The sequence below is a fragment of the Lutra lutra genome, chromosome 1, assembly GCF_902655055.1.
Source record: "Lutra lutra chromosome 1, mLutLut1.2, whole genome shotgun sequence".
In the NCBI taxonomy this organism is placed as follows: Eukaryota; Metazoa; Chordata; class Mammalia; order Carnivora; family Mustelidae; genus Lutra; species Lutra lutra.
Window position 1 is genome coordinate 69,607,557 of NC_062278.1, and position 23,997 is coordinate 69,631,553.

At 37.4% G+C, this 23,997-nt stretch overlaps 1 protein-coding gene across 6 annotated transcripts in view; it reads right to left on the reverse strand.

The window, feature by feature from the left end:
• Positions 1–23,997, reverse strand: part of TFDP2 (transcription factor Dp-2) — a 202,032-nt gene that overhangs the window by 95,339 nt on the left and 82,696 nt on the right. Inside the window, exon 3 of one of the 6 annotated variants that reach the window (XM_047726719.1) lies at positions 20,678–20,712. The exons of the other annotated variants lie outside the window; for them this stretch is intronic. The gene's annotated coding sequence lies outside the window, so the exon portion shown is untranslated. The remainder of the gene's footprint in view (positions 1–20,677; positions 20,713–23,997) is intronic. 6 annotated transcript variants of the gene reach the window in all.

The following is a 23,997-nucleotide window of genomic DNA, read 5'->3' on the forward strand; positions in this document are numbered from 1 at the left end:
TCTGCCTCTATGTTCCAAAATCTCAAGTCAATTTCTGCAGTACTGAGCTCCATGTCTACCTTCCCAAATCAGCTCATCCTCCTGTTTCCCATTCTTGTTAAAGGCATACTCATCCAGAATAGAATGTGACTTTCTATTCTTGCTGCTTCTTTACCATCCAAATGCCCACATTGTTTCCAGTTTTTTTCCTCCCCTAAAACACGCATCATTACCCTACTATAAAAACAAAATAAGTAAGAAATACAACTTCTGGAGCACCTGGGTGGCTCAGTCGGTTAAGCATCTGCCTTTGGCTCAGTTCGTGATCCTGGGGTCCTGGGATCAGTCCTGCATTGGGTTCCCTGCTCAGTGGGGAGTCTGCTTCTCCCTCTGTCCCTCTCCCTGCTCATGCTCTCTCTCTCAAATAAATAACTGAAATCTTAAAAAAAAAAAAAAAAGAAATACAACTTCTGATGATCTCCTACCCTATCAAAAATAGTGGTAGCCTTAAGCCACATACAGCTATTTAAGTTTAAATTGATTAAAGTTAAATGAAACTAAAAACTTGATTTTCCAGTTGCATTAGACACATGTTAAGTCCACAACAGCCACATATGGCTAATGGCTTACAGATACAAAACATTTCCATCATCAGAGAAAGTTCTATTAAACATTTCTGGTCTAGGTGGCTCAGCTGCCTGAATGGCTCAGTAGTTAAGCCTCTGCCTTCAGCTCAGGTCATGATCCCAGGTCCTGGGATGGAGTCCTGCATAGGGCTCCCTGTTCAGTGGGGAGTCTGCTCCTCCCTCACCCTCTGCCCCTCCCTCCTGCTCTCACCATCTCTCTCCCTCAAATAAAATCTTTAAAAAAAAAAATATGGTCTCTGGTCTAGATAATAACAGCAAACTACTTAAAACAGTAGTCTAAATTTTCCTCAATCTGGCCCCTCACCCTCTACTCAGAAGGTATCAAACCTTATTTTCTACCTAAAAGTCAACCACAACAAAAATCCAAGGTATCAAACCTTACTTTCTACCTAAAAGTCAACCACAACAAAAATCCAAACAATATGATTTAAAAATGGGCAAAGGACTTGAATAGACATTTGTCCAAAGAAAAAATATAAATGGCCAATATGCACAGGAAAGGATTTCAACATCACTAATCTTTAGAGAAATGCAAATTAAAATTATAATGATATCACCTCATAACCATTAAGATGGCTAATACCAAAACAACAGAAAAAAAGTGTTGATGAAAATGTGGAGAAACTGTCATCTTTGTGAACTGTTGATGCAATGTAAAATGGCAGAGGTACTATGGAAATCAGAATGCTGACTCCTCAGAAAATTAAAAACACAACTGCCATATGATTCTGCTGGATAAGCTCCACTTCGAGATATGTAACCAAAAGAACTGAAAGCAGGGTCTTATAGGGAGGGATATTTGTACTTACACGTTAATAGCAGCATTATTGGCAACAGCTAAACAGAAGCAACCCATGTGACCACTAATGGTAAATGATAAGCAAAATGTAGTAAATACATACAATAGAAAAGGAAGAAAATTCTGAGAAATGCTATAATATAGATGAACCTTAAAGACAGTCTGCTACATCACAAAGAGACAAATACTGTATGATTTTACTTATATGACTACTGAGAGTAGCCAAAATCACAGAGACATAAAGTAGAATGGTGGTTGTCAGGGGCTGGGAAGGGAGAATGGGAGTTACTATTTAATAGATACAGAGCTCCAGTTTTACAAGACGAAAAATTATAGAGATGGATGGTATGATGATTGCACAGCACTACGAATGTGTTCTGTATCACTGAATGGTATACTTAAAAATGACTAGGATGATGTTTTAATGTCATGTATATTTTACCACAATGAAAAAAAACTGAAAAAGCAAAACAAAAACTCATATATGAGTAGGAACAGAGGGTATGTGGGAAATCTGTACTTTCCACTTAATTTTACTATGAACTTAAAACTCTGCTGACAAAATAGTCAACTTTTTAAAAAGCACATTTAACAGTTTGTCCAAAATGCCTTTTTTCTTCTTTACCTTTTTTTTTTTTTTTAGATTTTATTTATTAATTTGACAGAGATTACAAGTAGATAGAGAGGCCGGCAGAGAGAGGAAGGGAAGCAGGCTCCCTGCCGAGCAGAGAGCCTGATACGGGGCTCAATCCCAAGACCCTGGGATCTTGACCCTAGCCGAAGGCAGAGGCTTTAGCCCACTGAGCCACCCAGGCGCCCCTCTTCTTTACCTCCTTAATCCACCCAACTCCTCTGCATCCATTAGTAGTTCCATCTCTATAATAAGAGCTCCTCTTACTTCTTGAGTCTACCATAACCTCCTACCTGTATATTCTTACATAAAATACATTAAAATATCAAGACCAGTATAGCTAAGATCAATGAATAATTTTGGGCAATCTAAATTATAACAACAATTACATGATAAATTCTTTTTTTTTTTTAAGATTTTATTTATTTGACAGAGAGAGATCACAAGTAGACAGAGAGGCAGGCAGAGAGAGAGAGAGAGAGAGAGAGAGAGAGAGAGAGGGAAGCAGGCTCCCTGCTGAGCAGAGAGCCCGACGCGGGACTCGATCCCAGGACCCTGAGATCATGACCTGAGCCGAAGGCAGCGGCTTAACCCACTGAGCCACCCAGGCGCCCTACATGATAAATTCTTAATGAGATGTATCAAAGCTGCAAAATTAAGCTAGTTCACTCCATCTACACATATTTACAAACTATTTACAACATGCCAATCTTAAGTAGGGGAAAAAAGAAATATAATCCCTAGCCTCAGGAAGTTATAGTCTAATGGAGGAAACATTACAAACAAGCAAACAAATACAAAAATACCAACTGTGTCCACTGCCAGGAAAGAAACTAGTGGCTCAAAGAGCTGGGAAGGGGTATTCCATGTGAGCCCTTTATACAAGGTGCTCTAGGAAGATCTCTCTGAAGGGAGTGATATTCAAGCTGCAACCTGGAAGACAGGGACGTGTCAGCAAGGTAAAAGCAGGGAGAACTTTTTGGTCAGCACAGAACTGTGAAAAGGCTCACCTAACACTCATAACCTTAAAAGTAAAGCAAAATAAATGGAAACTGAGGAAGTCAAATAAAATATACATGAGGGAATGGCTTTAGGGAAAAAAAAGTAATTTACTAACTTTTGTTATTAACACAAAATAGTAGAAGGAACCCATTTCTTATTTTCTTATTTGAGGCTACCACAAAGAACCTGGGGAATGAATCAGAATCATGGATGCCATTCTGAGCAGAGGTCTAAAAAAGGAACACCGGATATCAGACCTCAACAAATACTCTCTAAACACAATCATGAATGCACAATATCTCACGTACATGTGCCATATTTTATTTCCCTATAAATGGATATTTGCAAGTCTCCATATTTTGCCATTATAAATGATTATGTAAAAAAATTATGTAGTAAACACATCTACACTCAAATCGTACATTAAAAAAAAAGATTTTATTGATTTATTTATTTGAGAGAGAGAGAAAGAGAGCAGAGGGAAGGGGAAGAGGCAGAGGGACAAGCAGACTCTGTGCTGAGTGCAGAGCCCCATGTGGGGCTCAATCCCATGACCGAAATCATGACCTAGGCTGAAATCAAGAGTCAGATGCTTAACCGATAATGCCACCCAGGTGCCCCTCTCCTCTTCTTTTCTAATGACAGAGTCCAAGAAGGGTTTTTAGTGGGTGAAAGAACATCACCTGTTTTAAGGAGTTTGATGTATATTACCAATTTGTTTCCCAGAGGACTTACACTGACTCACACTTCAAAGGGAAGTAGATTTAAAGAATAAGAAGTAGATAAGAAGAACAAAGAAATGTATATAGGAAAAAATAAAAATCATCCACAATTCAAATACCCAGAAATGATCATAATGAATGCTTTACATACATATATCAAGTCTTCTTCTATGACACATATTCTTTCTTTTCCAAAAAAAAAAGCAGGGGGAGGGATCATGCTGTACATGCTGGTAAACTTTTTGAACTTAATAAATTTAGTTTATAACATTTTTAGAATACCATCCTACATCAGTGTCACAATACTCAGTTATTTATCACACTGCCTCCAATTGTTCGTTCTCATCAACAATGCCGTGAACATTCTTTGCTAAAATCTTCCCACAGGTCTTCCTTTAATCAGGATAAATCCTCAAAAGAGAAAATGCTGAGTCAGAGTTTGCACATTTTAAAGATTTTTGATAAGCACTGAGCAAACTGTCCTCCAGAGTTTGTATCACTCTTGAGTTCCCAGACCGGTCTCTACCAACCCCAAATTGGGTAATAACAACAACACTAACAACAAAAGAACAAAATCTTCGCTCTATTGACTGGCAAACATTGGTTTTTGTTATTTAAATTTGCATTTTGATTACTGGTTAAGTTGAATACATATTTGTATTTTTATTACCATTTGCATTTCTTTTGTGAATTTTCCATGCTACAGTTTTTCTTGCAATGCCAATATTTATTTATTTGTATCACATTTAGTTATGTTTACTAATCCTCCTCTGGTATGTGAAGTTTCTCAGATCTGCCTTGTTTTTGATGACCTTGGCAGTTTTGAGGAGTATTGGTCAGGTATTTTGCAGAATGCCACTCATTATGGGTTTGTCTGATTTTTTTCTCGAGTTGTGAGTTACTGGGAGGAAGATCTCATTACATCGTACCAAGGGTACCAGCTATCAACATGACTTATGAGTGATAAAGTTAACATTGAGGATCAACTGGCGGGCTATTTTTTTAGGTTTCCTCACTGTAAAGTTACTCTCCCACCTGCAGCCTGTGTTTCTATAAGCTACAATTTGGAAGCACCACACTAAGTGCAGCCCACACTCATGGTGGGGTTGGAGGGTGTAAGCTCTACCTCTCTGAGGAAAAAGTGTCTAAATTGGTGTCTAAATAAATTCCTTGGAATTCTGTATGGAGACTTGTCTCTTCTCCCTCACTTATTTATTCAATTACTATTTATATGAGTATGTACTCATGTATTTTTATTTTATACTTAAAGTTAAAATCCAACACTGAATTTATTTTGTTGCTAAAATGGCTCCAGTTTTGGCCACTGGGATCTTTTTTTCAGGTTGGCTCCTGTGCTATGTTGGCATGATCCACTTTTTTTTTTTTTTTAATACTTCCTTACTTTCTGGTATTATAAAGTATTCCAGCTTCATCTTGTATATTTCCTGCCCCAAACCTACATTATCTATGCTTCCAAGGAGGCTTGCTTGGATCCTTTTACTGGAGAATAGTTTTAGAAACCAACATCTGGGTGGTGGGTGACACTACTGGTTTTTAAAAACTCTAATAAGATTTAATTGAAATGGCATTATGTAATTTTTATTTGATTTGGCAAGAACTGTCAACTTTAAAATACTTATTTTTCTCTTCAGGAATACAGAATCACTTTTAATTATTGAGTTATCTTTTATGTTTCTTAGTACATAATAAAGTAATTGCTTTTACTGTATATCACAGCAATAATAATTATTTAAATATCACTTGATATTTCCTCCATCTGCTAATACAAATCTTCCGGACCTTACGGTCTCCAACAGTCTACAAGGATTTCCACAAGCCTTCAGGGGAGTGATCCTCAGCCTTGGCTGCACATTAGAATCAACTGACAGACTTACAACCAAGACACATTTCAAACCAGCTCCATCTGAATCACTGAGGGCAAGACCAAGGCACAGGTATTGTTCTAAAGATAACAGGTGATTCCAGTGCATATCTAAGCAAAGAAACACCACTTTACTCTTTTACGTGGCTTCATTAGCAGCTCATTCCCAGTAAGTACTGCTGAGTAATGCTGCCTCCACTAGGAACAGATCACCTCCCCCTTCCTCTGCGGAAACACTGGCAGCCCATGAGATGCCAAAGCTTCAAGTTTTGCCTTTTCTGAAACAAGGAAAAATATTTTGCTCCCTTACTATGCTATATACCCTATAATAGATATGCATAGGCAGCACTGCTAATGACTTAACAAGATTCTCATTAAATTATACTTTAAAAGACAACTGTTTCATTATTTTCATAAAAACTTACACCTACCCTATTCTCATAGGATTCACACATGACTCAAAGAGGTCTGGCCATAAGACAAACCCTATTACCATCATGCAATATTAAGAATCATTTCCCCTTTCAAAAGACCAAGATTTTTCTTAAAGGTTCAGTCTCTTTCTTCCCCTGATATACAATGAACGTAATCATAGCAACATTAGAACTCAAACCCAGCTCAGCTCCTGACAAACTCAATCCCATAGACAAATGGCCCATCAAAAAGAAATGTGCCCATTTTTAGATATAAATACTATTTACTTCAATCTCTACTGTTCTTTTATACAAAATGTCTGGCATTAAAATTATAACACACATAAAAAAGGGCAAAAAAAAAAAAAAAAACAAAACCAACCTATTGCAAGAGCTAAAGCAATCAACAGAAACAGAGTGATAGATGACTCAGATTTTGGAAATACCAGACAGGGGCTTTAAAAACTATTTTCAACTTTTTCATTATTAGACTGGAGGAAAATTTCTTCCTATCTTTAACCTTTAGTCTCTTTAAAGGGTAACTAAGAATCTAAACCAAAACACTTACAATGTATTATAGGGTTTACAATTATGTAAAAACAAAAATGTGTGCTAACAGTGCATAAAAGAGAGCAGAAAATGAAATATAAATGTATAACATTCCTTGAAAGTAGACTGTGATAATTTAAAGATATATTCTGTAAACCCTAGAACAAATACTAAATATAAATGGCTTAAAAAGAGGTAAATTAGCAAAGATAAAATGGGACATAAGATGGAAGCACAAGAAAAATACCTAATTTAGGGACGCCTAGGTGGCTCAGTTGGTTAAGCGGCTGCCTTTGCCTGAGGTCATGATCCCAGCATCCTGGGATGAGTCCCACATCGGGCTCCTTGCTCAGCAGGGAGCCTGCTTGTCTCTCTGCCTCTGCCTGCCACTCTGCCTGCCTGTGCTCTCTCTCCCTCTCTCTCTCTAATAAATAAATTTAAAAAAAACCTTTAAAAAAATACCTAATTTAGCCCAAAAAAATTAAGAAAAAGAAAGGAACAGAGAACAGATGGGACATAAAGGAAGAAAAAAAGTAGCAATATGGCAGATTCGAATTCAACATCTTAATAATTACAGTAATTGTAAATTATCTAGAGACCCTAATTAAATTCAGAGACTCCTTGAACAAGGACTGTTACCAGGGATAAACACAAGTATTACATAATGATAAAAGAAAACATTGCAAACAACAACAACAAAATAACAAATAACAATCCTAACTGTGCATGTACCCAACAACAGAGTTTCAAAATATATGTAAGAAAAAGTGACACATCAAAGGAGAAACAGAAAAGGCACCATTATAATTGGAGACCAACATTCCTCTCTCAGTAATCAATAGAACAAGTAGACACATAGTGAGGATATAGAAAATATGAACAACACTACCAATCAACTTGAGTCATTAATATTTGTAGAACACTCCATTCAACATCAGCAAAATCCACAGTCTTTTCAGTGCACTTTAACTAAGGTAGGCCATACAACAGATCTTGAAACAAACTTCAAACTGCAAAAAAATTTAAATAATCCCCAAAGGATGGTCTCTGATCACAGTGGAATTAAACTAGAAATCAGTAACAGAAAGATTTCTGGAAAATTCCCAAATATTAAATAACACATTTCCAAAATCACTGAAAGGTACAATTTACCAGAGCTCACTCAAGAAAAAATAGACAACCTGAATAGTCCTATACCTATTACAGAAATTGAATTTCCAGTTTAGAGTCTCCTCACAAAAGAAGACGCCAGGCCCAAATGTCTTCAAAGGCAATTTCTACCAAATATTTATGGGATAACTCATCTAACACTATACAAACTCTTCCAGAAAACAGAAGAGTACAAAACATTTTCCAACTCATTTGATAAAGCTGGCACTAACCTGAGAGAAAACCAAACAAAAAAATCACAAGATAATCCCAAACCAATATCCTGCTTGAACACAGTTGCAAAAAACCTATTAATTAACTAGCCTAAAAAAAGACTGAAATTCTGGGGAAGGTATATGCTATGGTGAGTGCTATGAAATGTGTAAGCCTGATGATTCACAGACCTGTGACCCTAGGGCAAATAATACATTGTATGTTAATAATTTTTTAAAAATGAAATTCTGATACATGCTACAATATGGGTAAATCTTGAAAATACTATGCTAAGTGCAATAGGCCAGACAAAATGATCAATAATGTATGTCTCCACTTACATAAGGAAGTCACCTAGAATAATCAAATTCATAAAGACAAAAAATGAGAATAATGGTTACCAGTAGCCAGAGAAGGGGGAATATGGATTATTATTTAATGGGTTCAGAGTTTCTGTTTGGGATGAAGAAAAAATTGGAGATGGATAGTGGTGATGGTTGCACAACAATGTGTACTCAAAACCACCAAATTACACACTTGAAAATGGTTAAGATAGTAAATTTTATGTTGTGTATACATTACCACTATAAAAAAGATCTTAAACAAAATGTCAGCAAAGTTGATACAGCAATAGATAAAAAAGGATATTACATCATAACCAAATGGTGTCTATCCAAAGAATGCTCACTCGCACAGATAATCCAAAAGAATCTATTAAAAAAGCTAGTAAAAGTAATAAATTGTAGTAAACTTATCAGTTTAACAAGGTTGCAGGGCTCAAAATATACAGTATATAAAAATCCAAGAAAGAATAAACCTGACTTTAAAAAACAAAGCATCAAAAAACTGAATAAATAATAATGGTGCCAGTAGACCTTCTTCTTCTTCTTCTTCTTTTTTTTAAGATTTTATTTATTTATTTGACAGAGATCACAAGTAGGCAGAGAGGCAGACGGGGTGGGGGGAGGGCAGAAGCAGGCTCCCTGCTGAGCAGAGAACCCAATGTGAGGGTCAATCTCAGGACCCTGGGGTCATAACCTAAGCTGAAGGCAGAGGCTTCAACCCACTGAGCCACCCAGGTGCCCCACCAGTGGACCTTCTTATCTTGTTCCTGTTTTATTTATTTATTTTTAAGATTTTATTTGATACAGAGAGAGAGAGCACATCAGGGAGAGGAGAAGGCAGAGGGAGAGGGAGAAGCCGGCTCTCTGCTAAGCAAGGAGCCAGATACAGGGCTCAATTCCAGGCCCCTGGGATCATGGCCTGAGCTGAAGGCAGACACTTAACCCACTGAGCCAACCAGGTACCCCCTCTTTTTCCTGTTTTAAATGGGAATGTGTTGTTAATGGAAATGTTTTAAATATGATACTGGCTAATAAGTTAAAGATGGACTTTTAGAAAATATATTTCGAAGTATCTTTTCATTCCTACTTCATAGGGAGATTTTTAAAAAGTGACCGAATCTTTAAAAATGCAGCCCATAAAGTATTTCAAACAAAAATATGGTTCCTCTTGATCTACCTATAAAAATGTATTATTGATAATTTCTTATTATTAAACCAAGCATCTTTACTTTCTTGAGACAAACTCTACATGGTTCATGGTACACAGTTCTCTTATAATAATACCAAATTTATTTGCTAATAATTTGGTTTTTTGCTTTTAGATTGGTTTAAAACTTTCTGTACTGTTAAATTTTATTATATGAGTTAAATTAGTTTTGTTTCATGAACTGAAAGCCTTTGGTTTTATTTATTTTTATTTTTTATTTTTTTAAACTTTTTTTAAAAAGATTTTATTTATTTATTTGACAGACAGAGATCACAAGTAGGCAGAGAGGCAGGCAGGGAGAGGGGAGGGAGAGAAGCAGGCTCCCTGCTGAGCAGAGAGCCTGATGCGGGGCTCCATCCCAGGACCCTGGGATCATGACCTGAGCTGAAGGCAAAGGCTTTAACCCACTGAGTCACCCAGGCACCCCTGAAAGCCTTTGGTTTTATACTCTGTATGTTTTCCTGCCTGATTATCTATTCACAGAAACAGGAAAAAAGCTTGCCCATAAAACTATGAAGAGAAGAGTCTTCCCCAGTCCCCTAAAGATTGAGAGAGAGGGAGAGCATGACAGAGGGGCAGAGGAAGAGGGACAAGCAGACTCCTTGCTGAACCCAATGCAGAGCTCAATTCCGGAGCCCTGAGATCATGACCTGAGCTAAAGCTGTATGCTCAACTGACCAAGTCACCCACGAACCCAAAGAAGAGTCTTTTCAAAGTAATTTTTGGGGACAGTATTTCCATTTCTTTCAACATACTAGACTTCAAGTTTTCTACTTTTTAAAATAATCAATTTGGGGGGCACCTGCCTGGCTCAGTGAAAAGACCATGTGATTCTTGATCATGGAGTTGTGAGTTAAAGCTCCACATTGGGGGGCACCTGGGTGGCTCAGTGGGTTAAAGCCTCTGTCTTCTGCTCAGGTCATATCCTAGGGTCCTGGGATTGAGCCCCATATCAGGCCCTCTGCTCAACAGGGAGCCTGCTTCCCACCTCCCCCGCCGCCTGCCTGTCTGCCTACTTGTGATCTCTGTCAAATAAATAAAATCTTAAAAAAAAAAAAAAAAAAGCTCCACATTGGGAGTAGGGTTTACCTAAAAAATATAAATAAAACAGACTTTAAAAAAAGATCTATTAAAAAAAAAAGATAATCAATTTGGTAATTTATATCCCCCCTGCAAATAATTTCTTTCATTTGTATTTTTAAATACCTTAACATAATTGCTATATGGTAATCTGATAATTTTTTATAATTCTATATACAAATTCCGCTAATGTTTCAACATTTTGTTAAATGATATCCTGAAGTTTGTTTTTCTATATCCAATCTACCTGGATTTTTCAGTTTTACTTTTCTGTCTTCTGATCTTTGTTCAATTTTGTTTTATTTTTATACATTCCTCCTTTTGCTAACCTTTGCCTAACTTTGGGAGGGGAATTCACTGTTTCATTTCTTTTTATTTTTAATTTTTTAAGGTTTATTTATTTTTTTAGTAATCTCTACATCCAACATGAGGCTCAAACTTAAGACTGTGATCAAGAGTTGGATGTTCTTCAGACTGAGCCAGCCATGTACCCCTCATTCCATTCTAAAATAACAAAAGCACATACACAATTTTGGCTGCATCCCACATATTTGTGTATGTGTGAGTATAGATAAAAATTCTATTTTCCTATTATTATTATTATTTTTTAAAGATTTTATTTGTTTATTTGTCATAGAGAGAGAAGTGAGAGCAAGCACAGGCAGACAGAGTGGCAGGCAGAGGCAGAGGGAGAAGCAGGCTCCCTGACAAGCAAGGAGCCCGATGTGGGACTCGATCCCAGGACGCCGGGATCACGACCTGAGCCGAAGGCAGCCACTTAACCAACTGAGTCACCTAGGTGTCCCTTTCCTATTATTTTTAATAGTTGTTGCATTTTAGGTTTCTGTTTGGATTTAATGGTTGTTTGGGAAGAGAATGGACAGGTGGACTTCATTCATTAATTTCAAATTTTATTGCATTATGGCCAGATACAATGGTCTATCAAATTTCTGCTTCGCAAACTGCAAAGTTATTTTTGTTTTCTAGTATGGTGACCATCTTTAAATGTTCCATGAATGCTTGAGGAGAAGGGTTATTCTCTGTACCGTGTCAGAACTGTATTAATGTGAGGAGGGTATTCATTTAGGGGGGTGGCAGAGATGTGAACTTGGGTTATATATGGGAAATTAATAACATAAGTAAACACATAGAGGATAATGGGAACCAGGACTTTCTGGGAGACTGTTTAGCTCTGTAAGCAACTACCAAACTGTCTTCCAAAGTGTCTGCATCATTTTGCATTTTCCAATTTTGTATTTTCCATAACAATGTGAGTCCCTGTTGTTCCACATCCTAGTCAAAAATTTAGTATTGTCATCTTTTTGGATTTTAGCCATTCTAAAAGGAGTATAGTGCCATTTCACTGTTGTTTTATTTTTTAAAAATATTTTATTTGTTTATTTGACAGAGATCACAAGTAGGCAGAGAGGCAGGCTGGGGGATCCTAGGACCCTGGGATCACCACCTGAGCTGAAGGCAGAGGCTTTAACCCACTGAGCCACCCAGGCGCCCCTCACTGTTGTTTTAACTTGTAATTTCTTTTTTTTTTTTTTTTTAAGATTTTATTTATTTATTTGACAGACAGAGATCACAAGTAGGCAGAGCAGCAGGCAGAGAGAGAGGCGGGGCGGGGGGGAGCAGGCTCCCTGCTAAGCAGAGAGCCGGATGTGGAGCTCGATCCCAGGACCCTGAGACCATGACCTAAGCTGAAGGCAGAGGCTTAACCCTTGTAATTTCTTAATGACAAATGATACTAAGTATCTTTTCATTCTTATTTGCCTTTATTAAGATTTTGAGAGGAGAGAGTGAGCTCAGGCATGCATGTAAGTGAGCACAAGCAGCGGGGAGGGGCAGAGGGAGAGGGAGGAACAGACTCACCCTGAGCAGGGAGCCTGATGTGGAGTGTGATCCCAGGACCCCAAGATCATGACCTGAGCCAAAGGCAGATGTTTAACTGACTAAGCCAACCAGGCACCTCTTATTTGCCTTCTGTATACATCCTTTGGTGAGGTGTCTGTTCACTTTTTAACTCAGCTATTTTCTTACTGTTGTTGAAGACAACTGTTGTTATTATTCTTTTTTTATTTTGGTTACTAGTCTAGGTAGTAAAGAATTTCTTACCCAAAGCAAAGTCTGGCTTTTGCCCTTAGCTCCTGAGAGGTAATCTCTAACTCCTGGGAATGTCTTACCTGATAAAAGTGTCTTGAACAGGGCGCCTGGGTGGCTCAGTGGTTTAAGCCGCTGCCTTTGGCTCAGGTCATGATCTCAGGGTCCTGGGATCGAGTCCCACATCGGGCTCTCTGCTCAGCAGGGAGCCTGCTTCCCTCCGTCTCTCTGCCTGCCTCTCTGTCTACTTGTGATCTCTCTCTGTCAAATAAATAAATAAAATCTTTAAAAAAAAAAAAAAGTGTCTTGAACAATATAATTTAGGGTGGAGGCTTCAAGCCACAACGAGATTTAGGGTGGGGGCATTTGGGTCACATCACCTGACCTACTGAGGGACTGGAAACTTAATCAGCCAGCCACAAGAGCTGCTAGTCACATTTATGCGACTAAACCCCAATAAAGACTCCAGATACCAAAGACAACTGAGCTTCTCTGGCTGGCAATACTCTGTGCAAGCTGTTAAATAAACATCAATACTGGGAAAGTAACACTATGTCTCCATGGGAAGTGGAAACTCCACATTTGGTATTTTTCTTGACTCCAGCCTATGCATCTTTTCACTTGACTGATTTTAATCTGTATTCTGTAGCTGTAATAAACCATAACCATGAGTATAACAGCTTTCAATGAATTCTGTGAGTCATTCTCCATCTATAAAACCTAAGATAATTGTGGAGACCCCTGAACTTGCAACTGATGTCAGATGTAGGGGTACCCTTTGGGCACCGCTCTCTAACTTTGCAATTAGCTAAGTAACTTTATCAGATTTGTGTTTTGCTGTCCTATCTAAAAAGGCATTATTAAACCCAAGGTCACCTAGGATTTTCTATTTTTCTTCTAAATGTTCTCTTTTTTATGTTTTGTATTTAAGTCTATGAATCATTTTGAGTTAATCTTTGTGAAAGGTGTAAGGTCTGTGTAGAGGCTCATTTTTTTTGCATATAAACTTTAATTGCTCCAGCCTTATATACTGAAAAGACTCACCTTTCTCCATTGAATTGCCTTTCCACCTTTGTCAAAGATCAGTTGACTGTATTTCTGGGCCTTATATACTGCTCCATTGGTCTATGTATCTATTCTTTCTCAAGCACTATACTATCTTGATTACTGTAGCTTTACGGTTAGCATCAAAAATCAGGTAATGTAAGTCTTGGATATTGCTTTTTGACCCAACCTGAGTCTCTGTCTTTTAAATGTAAATGTTAATGTATTCATTTTTATTCTAAATACTGATAAGGCGGTCTTACGTTCTCTTTATTATTCTTGCTGCTCTTTAATATCATCTCCTTTAATTCTATCCTTTGCTAATAACACTGTAGACATTTTCTTTTTCCTAACGCCATAATACTGTTCCAGAAACTCTTTGATTAGTTTTATTTACAGCCTTAGTAGCACTCTCCTTTTCAAATCTTGTCTGGATGCTTACAGTGTACCTTTTATTTCTCCTCAAACTTTCAATCTAATACATCTAGTACTCATGTATCACTGAAAGCCTTTAAACTATAAACTTTGGTTTTCTTAAGTTTAAGGATATTGTCTTCTATTTCACCTTTGATTAATGCTTCTCTTCTATTTATTATTCTTTATGAATACTACTTATTTGTACATTGAATCTTTATTCTTTGTAACTGTCATTTTCATCCTTTTGATCCTTTTCTACTATTGCATTTCAGAAGATATCCTCTAACTTCTCTTCCACTAACTGACTTGATTTTCAACACTACCTTTTCACCCCTTCACTGTGAATTTTAATAGCAATACTTAATTTCAACATCTCTATGAGTTGTTTTTTTTTTAAGATTTATTTATTTGAGGGGTGCCTGGGTGGCTCAGTGGGTTAAAGCCTCTGCCTTCGGCTCAGGTCATGATCCCAGAGTCCTGAGCTCGAGCCCCACATCGGGCTCTCTGCTCACCAGGGAGCCTGCTTCCTCCTCTCTCTCTCTGCCTGCCTCTCTGCCTACTTGTGATCTGTCTGCCAAATAAATAAAATAAAATCTTTTTAAAAAAAGATTTGAGAGAGAGAGAGAGAGTGCGTGCATGTGCAGGAGGAGAGGCAGAGGGAGAGGGAGAGCAAATCTCAAGCAGACTCCCCACAGAGGAGAGACAGTGAGAGGAAGTACAAACTGGGGAGTGAGAGAGGGAGAAGCAGGCTTTCCGCAGAGCAGGGAGCCTGATGCAGGGTTCCATCCCAGGACCCTGAGACCATGACCCGAGCCGAAGGCAGACGCTTAACAACTAAGCCACCCACACACTCCAATCTTGAAGAATTTCAAAATGCAGAAAAGTACAAAGAATGATTCAAGATCCGTTGTAAGCATTCTTATTTCATCCAGCACCAGGCTCTGGAGTCAGTCTATATGGATTCAAATATGAGAGTTCCCTCTTAGTTGTGTGATCTTGGGGAAGTAATTTAAACTATTTATTTCAATTTCTTTGAGAATAATCATTTAATTAGATTTAACTAGCTAATTCATGAGTGGATATTTATTTATTTGAGAAGGTGAGAGAGAGAGGATGAGTGGGGATATGGCAGAGAGAGAGGGAGAGGGAGAGAGAATCTTAAGTAGACTCCATGTCCAACATGGAGTTACGGATCAATCTCACAACCCTGAGCTCATGACCTGAGCTGAAGTCAAGGAACTGAGCCACCCAGGCACCCTGTCGGTGGTTTTATACACTATCTGTTACTCAAAAATATTTAGCTATTATTAGTATAATCTTTGCTGATATCTTGGCTGGTTACCTTCCATGTCAATCTGCTGTCTTTAACATAAAATTTCAGATTCATTAAATAACTTTGAGAAGAAAGCAAATATCATCTAATATCTTATTTCTTCCAAGGAGGATTTTCCTCTAGGACTTAAGTATAAGATTCCTTTATTTTGTAGTTTCTTAACAAGTTTCTTAAAAATGTTATCAAATTCTTAAAAAAAAAAAGTTATCAATTATCTGAAAGCTGACCAAACCAACCAGGTTTGATGTTTGCTAAGAGAAAAGTTATATAAATTCTAGTTGGTTTCTCTCCGTTACTGTCCACCTAGATATTATTTGACTTTTAACTCTCAGTTCTTTGTCTGGAGAAAAAATTGATTCATACAACTCTAGCCGAATATCTGTGTTGAGCAGTAGAGAGGATCATGATTCTCATCTAGTATGGAGATTAAGATCTCTTTGGGAATCCATTCAAATTATAAACTTTTTCTCCAGCACACAGAATTTTGTTTACCAATTCAATTGGTCATGTCTTGAAGTCAATTGTGGATCCTTGGTTAAGGATCCCCTGATTTACCATTTGCTCTGATGAACTAAGGAAGACTCTGATCCTGTTGCTTTGTTATGTGATATATAGGATTAGCAATTTAATCCTGGATACTTTGAAACAGAACATATTCTTCACTAATCAAAAGCAGGGTCTGACCAAGAGTTGTTTAAGCTGGTGGCTGGTACTAGAGAGTTCACTAAACTGTTCTCTTTCACTCTTATACATATTTGAAATTTTCCAAAATAAGACATTTCGTTTGTATTTATTTGAAGTAGGACCTGAAAAAATGCATACCAACCCCATGGATTTTCTCCTCTCTGCCCCTTCCTACTACAATTCCCTTTGCATTTGAAAATGCACCCAAACCAGTCCACTTCTTCCTTTACAGAACTGTGGTCACCAAGGGAAGTAGAGAGGTAATGATAAGAGAGATGGGAGAGAGAAAAAGAACCCTGGTGCTGCAGATAACAGTTGCAACACACAGTGGGTAGCTGCCAAGTTTCTAGCTGGCAAAGATCCTATTTCCTTAAGCTGTAGGTATGCAATACAAATTGGTAGAAAAATCTACCTTCTTCCTGTTTGTCCTTGCTATTCTGTCTTAGGAATCGGTCTTTACTTTTACTGACAGAAAATCCTCCTAATGTCTGGCATATTTTAATTTGTATATCTAGTTTCTCATTCCATTTATAACTCTGCTTCCTTGTGTATTTTCGTCTATTTGATCATAGCATAACAGAGAAGATTAAGCAGGGTCCCACAAGCTGACTGCCTACTAAGCCCAGACTTACCAGAGCTGAATTCTTAAGGTTAAAAGGTCCTACAATAATCTGGCACATGTGCAACCTGGGAACAACAGATAGGTGGAAGAGATAGTTTGTGATCTATTCTTGCTTTCCTTATCTCTCATACTATAATTTTACATATACAGAAGTATGTATACTGATATCAGTAAGCATACAGAGTAGAGTATAGGGGAAAAAAAAGTATTATTTTCTCTCAAGGAAGCTCTAGCCCAGATTAACAACAGCTAGAAACTGCCAAAAGATGTAAGGTTTAAATAGAAGCATTGTAGCAACCAATCAGAAATACTTAAATTCACCTACAATAAAGTGCACATGATAAAACTTAGAAATTGGTGAGCTAATATGCCAATTATCAGAGACACTCTCAAAATAAAGTAAAAAACAAGTTAGCAAACAAATAATATTAAAAACAATGAGCATAATGAGGTAGATTGAGATTACTTAGGGATATGGTTCTTTAAATTCTTTCTGGTCTTGTCAATAACGTTCTATGTTAATCAAAGATTTCTTGAAAGAGACTGGAAAATAGAGCAATGTCTTTAGAAGACTGACCTCCCAGGGGCGCCTGGGTGGCTCAGTGGGTTGGGCCTCTGCCTTCGGCTCGGGTCATGATCTTGGAATCCTGGGATTGAGCCCCGCATTGGGCTCTCTGCTCAGCGGGGGGCCTGCTCCCCCCCCCCCCCGACCCGCCTGCCTCTCTGCCTACTTGTGATCTCTGCCAAATACATAAATTTTAAAAAAATCTTAAAAAAAAATGTTATTGAAAAAAAAAAAGAAGAAGAAGAAGACTGACCTCCAATCTGAAAAATGTGATTTGAACTATCTCTACCAATTGGGAAAGTCAGTGGCTCTGAGCTTCAGTCTTCTCATCTCTAAAATGGGTATAATAATAGTGCTATTCTTGCAAGGAGGTTGTGAGGATTGTATGAAATAATGAACATAAAGAGCTTAGTTAGCATAGGGGCACTGGGCTGGCTCAGTCTGTAGAGTGTGCAACTCATGATCTCAGGGTTGTGGGTTCCTGGCCTATGTTGGGTGTAGAGATTACTTAAAAAAAAAAAAAGGAGCTTAGCACAATTCCTGCCAAACAGCACTTCAAAACACAACAGACTTTTTATAAAAAGTAAACTGACCTCTTCTTTCAGGGTGTTAATCCCTTGAAAGTGCTGGATAAAATAAGGTGTTAACTAAGGTCAAATGGTACTTCAGACAAAAAGTAAAAACATAAGGAAACAAAAAACAAAAACATAAATTACAGACCAATATCTCCCAAAAATTTTAAACAAAATTTTAGCAAATTGAATTCAAGAATATACAAAGAGAAGAATATATCATGCCTAACTGGAGTTTATACCAGGAATCCAATGTTGGCTTAATATCAGTAAAATTTAAAAAAAGAAAGAAAGAAAGAAAGAAAGAAAGACAGACAGTGTTATTCACTGTGTATCAAACAGAATACAAAAGAAAAACTACACTATCATCTTAATCAATACAGATGAGGTATTTGACAAAGTTCAACAACCATTGGTGGTAACAACTGTCAGTAGCCAAGGAATAGATGGGAACCTCCTCAATGTGCTACAAGGCAACTACTGAGAACCTATAGCTAAAAATCACACATTTAAATGGTTAAAAATTTGATTAGCTAAAAATCACATTTTTTTAAAGATTTTATTTATTTATTTATTTGACAGGCAGAGAGGCAGGCAGAGAGAGAGGAGGAAGCAGGCTCCCTGCTGAGCAGAGAGCCCAATGTGGGGCTCGATCCCAGGACCCTGAGATCATGACCTGAGCCGAAGGCAGCAGCTTAACCCACTGAGGCACACCCAGGCGCCCCAAAAATCACACATTTAAATGGTTAAAAATTTGATTGCTTTCTCCTTAAGATTAGGAACAAGACAATGATATCTATTTTCACTGCTTCAACACTGAGATATTCTTAGGGCATTAAGTCAAGAAAAAGGAAAAGAGACATAAAAATAAGGAAGGAATAAGTTAAACAGACAAAAGTTTGGGCTATGTGGAAAAGTCTATGGAATCTATAACATTTTACTTCTAGTGAGTTTACTGGCAATGTCACAGGCAACAAGATCAATATACAAAAATCAATTATACTTCCACATTCCAGCAATTAAAAAATCAGAGATTGAAATAAAAAGATGTAATTTATAATAACATAAGAATATAAAATAGCAATAAATTTAACAAAATATGTGCAAAGTCTATACAATGGAAATTACATTTTGGTGAGACAAACTACAGAAATATAAATAATGGATAGATAAACCATGCTTATAAATTGGAAGATTCAATATTAAGAGGTCATTTCTTTCCAAATTCACCTACAGATTCAACTCAATTCCAATCGAAATCCCAACAGGCACTTTTATAGAAATTTATAAATATCGATTCTAAAATTTATACAAAAATGCAGAAGACCTAGTATAGCCCAAACAGAAACAGAACAAAGCTTTGAAAGAGAACAAAGTTGGAGGACTTACACTACCTGATTTTAAGACTTACTATACAGGTACACAGAGTGTCTCAATGTTGGTACTACTGATATTATGGACTGGCTAATTCTCTGTGATGGGGAACTGGCCAGTACACTTTAGGGTGTTCAGCAGCATCCCAACCTCTACCCCATCAAAGGCAAATCTTTCACCTGCCAGTTGTTAACAATCAAAAACGTCTCCGGAAACTGCCACATGTTGAACCGGGGGGAGGGGGGCAAAATTACCCTATATTGAGAACTATTAAGCTATAGTAAGAAGTGTGTTACTGACATGAAGATAGACGTTTAAATCAATGGAACTGAACAGAATCTAGAAACAGACCCTCAACTTAGGAGTCAATTGCTATTTGACAAAGATACAATGCAATTCTATAGAAAAAGACAATCTTATCAGTAAATGATGCTATAGTGACTGGTTATTCATATGGAAGAAGAATAAAACTCACCCCTCACCTCACTCCATACATGAAAATTTAACTCAAAACTTATCACAGATAAATTTAAGAGCAAAAACTATAAAACTCCAAGAAAAAATATAGGAGAAAGCTTAGTAATTCTGGCTTAGACAAAGATACCTTAGAACATAAATAAGCATGAATTTTTAAAATTGATTTTTTTTAAATTTTTTAAATTTTTAAAATTGATTTTTAAAACTGCAGATTATAATATAAAACATGTTTGTGCCTTTATCTTCTGTTAAGAAGATAAAAAGGCAAGCTACAGACTGGGAGAAAATATTTGTAAAATAAATATCTGATAAAATATCCAGAATAAGACAATAATATTGCAAACAACCCAATAAAGGACAATGGACAAAAAGTTTAAACAGGGGGCGCCTGGGTGGCTCAGTGGGTTAAGCCTCTGCCTTCGGCTCAGATCGTGATCTCAGGGTCCTGGGATCGAGCCCCGCATCGGGCTCTTTGCTCGGCAGGGAGCCTGCTTCCTCCTCTCTCTCTCTCTGCCTGCCTCTCTGCCTACTTGTGATCTCTATCTGTCAAATAAATAAATAAAATCTTTAAAAAAAAAAAAAGTTTAAATAGTTTTAAAAAAAAGTTTAAACAGTTGCCTTACCAAAGATATGCTGATGGCAAAAAAGCACATGAAAAGATGTACAAGGAAATGCTTATTAAAGCCACTCTATCATACCACATAAGCCCACGTGAATAGCTAAAATGAAAAAAGACCAACTATACCAAATGCTGACAAGGACATAGGGAACTAGGGCTCCTTTAAGTTGCTGATGGGAATACCAATTTGTATAAGCATTTTAGGAAACATGTTTGGCAATTTTTTAAAAGTTAAGCATACACTTACCAGATGACCCAGCAATTCCATTCCTAGGTATTTACCTTAGAAAAATAAAAACTTATGTCAACACATAAGCTTGTATTTGGATGTTCATAGCAGCTTTATTCATAATAGTCCACAAGTGGAAATAACACCAATGTTCAACTCATGAATGGATAAACGAATTGCAGTAAACCCATATAAGGGAAGGCTACTCAGTAATAAAAAAGAACAACAACAACAACAAAAAAGAACTACTAATACACAAAACATAAATAAATCTCAAAAGCATTATCCTAAGTATAGGCATGCAGATACAAAGGATATTAACGAAGTACCCCGATTATTTGATATAGCTAAAAATAATTCTGATTTTCAGTAGCTTTTTTGTGGTTATTTAATTAACTGACTTTTAACTACCTTTTGTTATTTAGGTGTCTCCTCTCATATCCCTAAAACAACTACAAACCCTTCTCCCATAAGGGTTATTGTATATCTCTGCAGAGCAGTTCACAATACAACCACACATTTGTAGATCAATGCACAGACTCCATAATTCTCTTTCAATAAAACAAGAAGAATGCAGTATACATATCACAATATATTCAGGATACCTGGGTTCAAAACCCAGCTGACTCCCTGGGGTAACCTGTGTTGAGTCATTTAATCTACATGAGATTCCCTATTCTTATTCGTTAAACTGAAAAGCACTGGGGTAAAGTGCAGAAAGAGTGTTAGGGACAGTGGAATGGTACAGTCAGCAATCCCAGTGAATGTGAGGCTGTAATAAGGAAAGAAATCTCCTGAAGAGACTAAAAGTGATAAAGCAAGTTTCTAAATCTTGGTATTCCTAGCCCTTTCACTATCAGCATTCCCCGATATTCATCTTGATAAAGATGATAATGAAGAGGAAGAAAAGATAAAGGAGAAAAGTGCATGCAATCGTAAGACCAAGTGTTTTCATTCTCTGAATAGCCCACAAATATTTACTGAGTACCTATAAAGGTCAAGCCAGTGCTTGGCACTGGGGATTCAACAGTGCATAAAATAAGTAAGACACAGTTCCTACCTGTTGGGAAGTTTTACCCTAGTGGGAAGACACTGACAACTAAATGGACAATTTCAATATAGCACAAGTAATGCAGAAACAGGATAGCACAGGGGGCCACAGAAGCAGAAATATGACAACTAAACCCAGAGAAGATGAAGCAGGATGACAGGGCATCCAGTTAAACTTGAATTTCAAATAAACAATGAATACTGTTACAGTTTTAAGTATGTCCCAAATCTTGTCCTATATTTTCATTTGCTACATCTGGAAGCCCTAGGTGGGGATGATACTTGGAAAAGTGCCTCACAGGAGATACTTAAGATGAAAACTTAATTATTACTTGTCCCCAACAAATTGGGACCCAGAAAATGTTTATCCATTGCTGGCCTATAAAGACACCATATGGCAAGGATCTGAAACCTCCTAACAGGAGCCAAGGAGGAACTGGAGGCTCTTACCAAGAGCCATGTAGTAAGACACCTTTTAGAAGTACCTCTTCCAGGGGCACCTAGATGACTCAGTGGATAAAGCCTCTGCCTTCGGATTGGGTCATGATCTCAGGGTCCTGAGATCGAGCCCCACATTGGGCTCTCTGCTCGGCAGAGAGCCTGCTTCCTCCTTTCTCTCTCTGCCTACTTGTGATCTCTCTGTCAAATAAGTAAATAAAATCTTTAAAAAAAAAAAAAAAAAAGAAGAAGAAGAACATCTTCCAGACATACACTGACTTTTAAAATGCCTCCAGGTGATTTTGCTTGACTAAGTAGTGGAGGTGCTTGGGAGCCAGACTGTGAAATGTACTTACGTGGCAGTGTGTGTACACCAAGAGGGGAAATTTGCACAATGATCTGGAAATGAGGTTTAAAATAAGTGGAGATTTTCAGGATGTTTATGTGAAAAACTTTTCACACTCAATACCCTTCTCCACTCCATAGTCCAGCCCTCAGAAGACTACAGCCCCGCTCAACAGCTTGGATACAATACATGAGAGACCCTGAGGCAGAATCACCTAGGTAAGCCACTTCTGACCCTCAGAAACTTTCTGAGATGCAAAATGTTTGTTGATTTAAACTGTCAGGTTTTAGGATAACTTGTTATGTGGCAATAGGTAAGTAATGCTGTGGCCAGTAGAGGAGTTCCGCACCCCGAAATAATGGGCCTGCACTGGTACAGCATCATGCCCACCCACTGCTGAGAACAGCCACAGTTAGGATGGGTAGCTTCAGCAAGGACGAGGTGGTGGGCCAGAGGCGCCACAGCTGTGGCTGTCACTCACTCACACCTCCCACCAGCAGAAAAATACACCATTTGGTGTATTTCCATGGCCACCCCAGCATAACAAAAGTTCATTAAGGACAGCATAGCCTTTCTGGAACAAAATAAGATCTTTCTAAAAGAACAAAACAAAACAAGAATATTTCTCTGAGTTCAGCTCAGTCACTTGAGGAAATTGCATAAAAACAGAAAGATAAGTAAAATAATACAGTAAAATAACAAAGCTAAGAAAAACTCCAAATCTCGGATTAGCTGTGGTTCTCAGCTTGATTTTGTGTGTGTTAAGAATTAATACTGCTCTCCCAATCAGGAAAATAATCTGTTCCTGGGTGGCTTGTTTTGACTCTCCCATTCAGAAGGGAATTTCTGAAATTTAAGGATAGTGTACAAGTGAAGAGCTGTGAACTGTGGTTAAACAAATAATCCAGAATTTGTAAGAGTACTTTGATGAAACAATTTCAGTGTCATTAATTCCATAAATTATTTTATTTCAGTAGATTAAGTTTAAGTGACTTCATTCCAACCATCTAATGTGAACAGAAAAATGTCAGAGAAAAACATTTCTTTTTTTTCTCCAAAATACAGGATGAGTTAAAAGGGAATGGGTAATAGTATAGAACTAAATATGACTGCAGGGAGATAGATGCTGGAAGTTTTCTTTGATCACAGCCCCTAGACTCAGCCCTTGGCTTTATAATAGGGTTTTCTATCCAAATCATCTCAGAGTTCATGCTAGTATGACATATTTTCCCCCAGGCTTAGTATGTGCTTATGTTAGAATCCTTTAAGGTTTGTGTTCCAGATATACCAGATATCACTCTTCTCTCCTCATGGCCTGCAAAACAGTCACAATCATTTTACAAGATCCCCAATTCAATTTTCATAGAAACTGAAATAAGGACATTGCCTTAAAGGACTTATATCTTCAGGACAGTTAATTCACCTATTTAAGTAAAGCCTGTTCTAACCTGTGTTTTCTAGGAATTTCTGCGTCAGTTAACATTTTTAAATATTCTATTTTTTA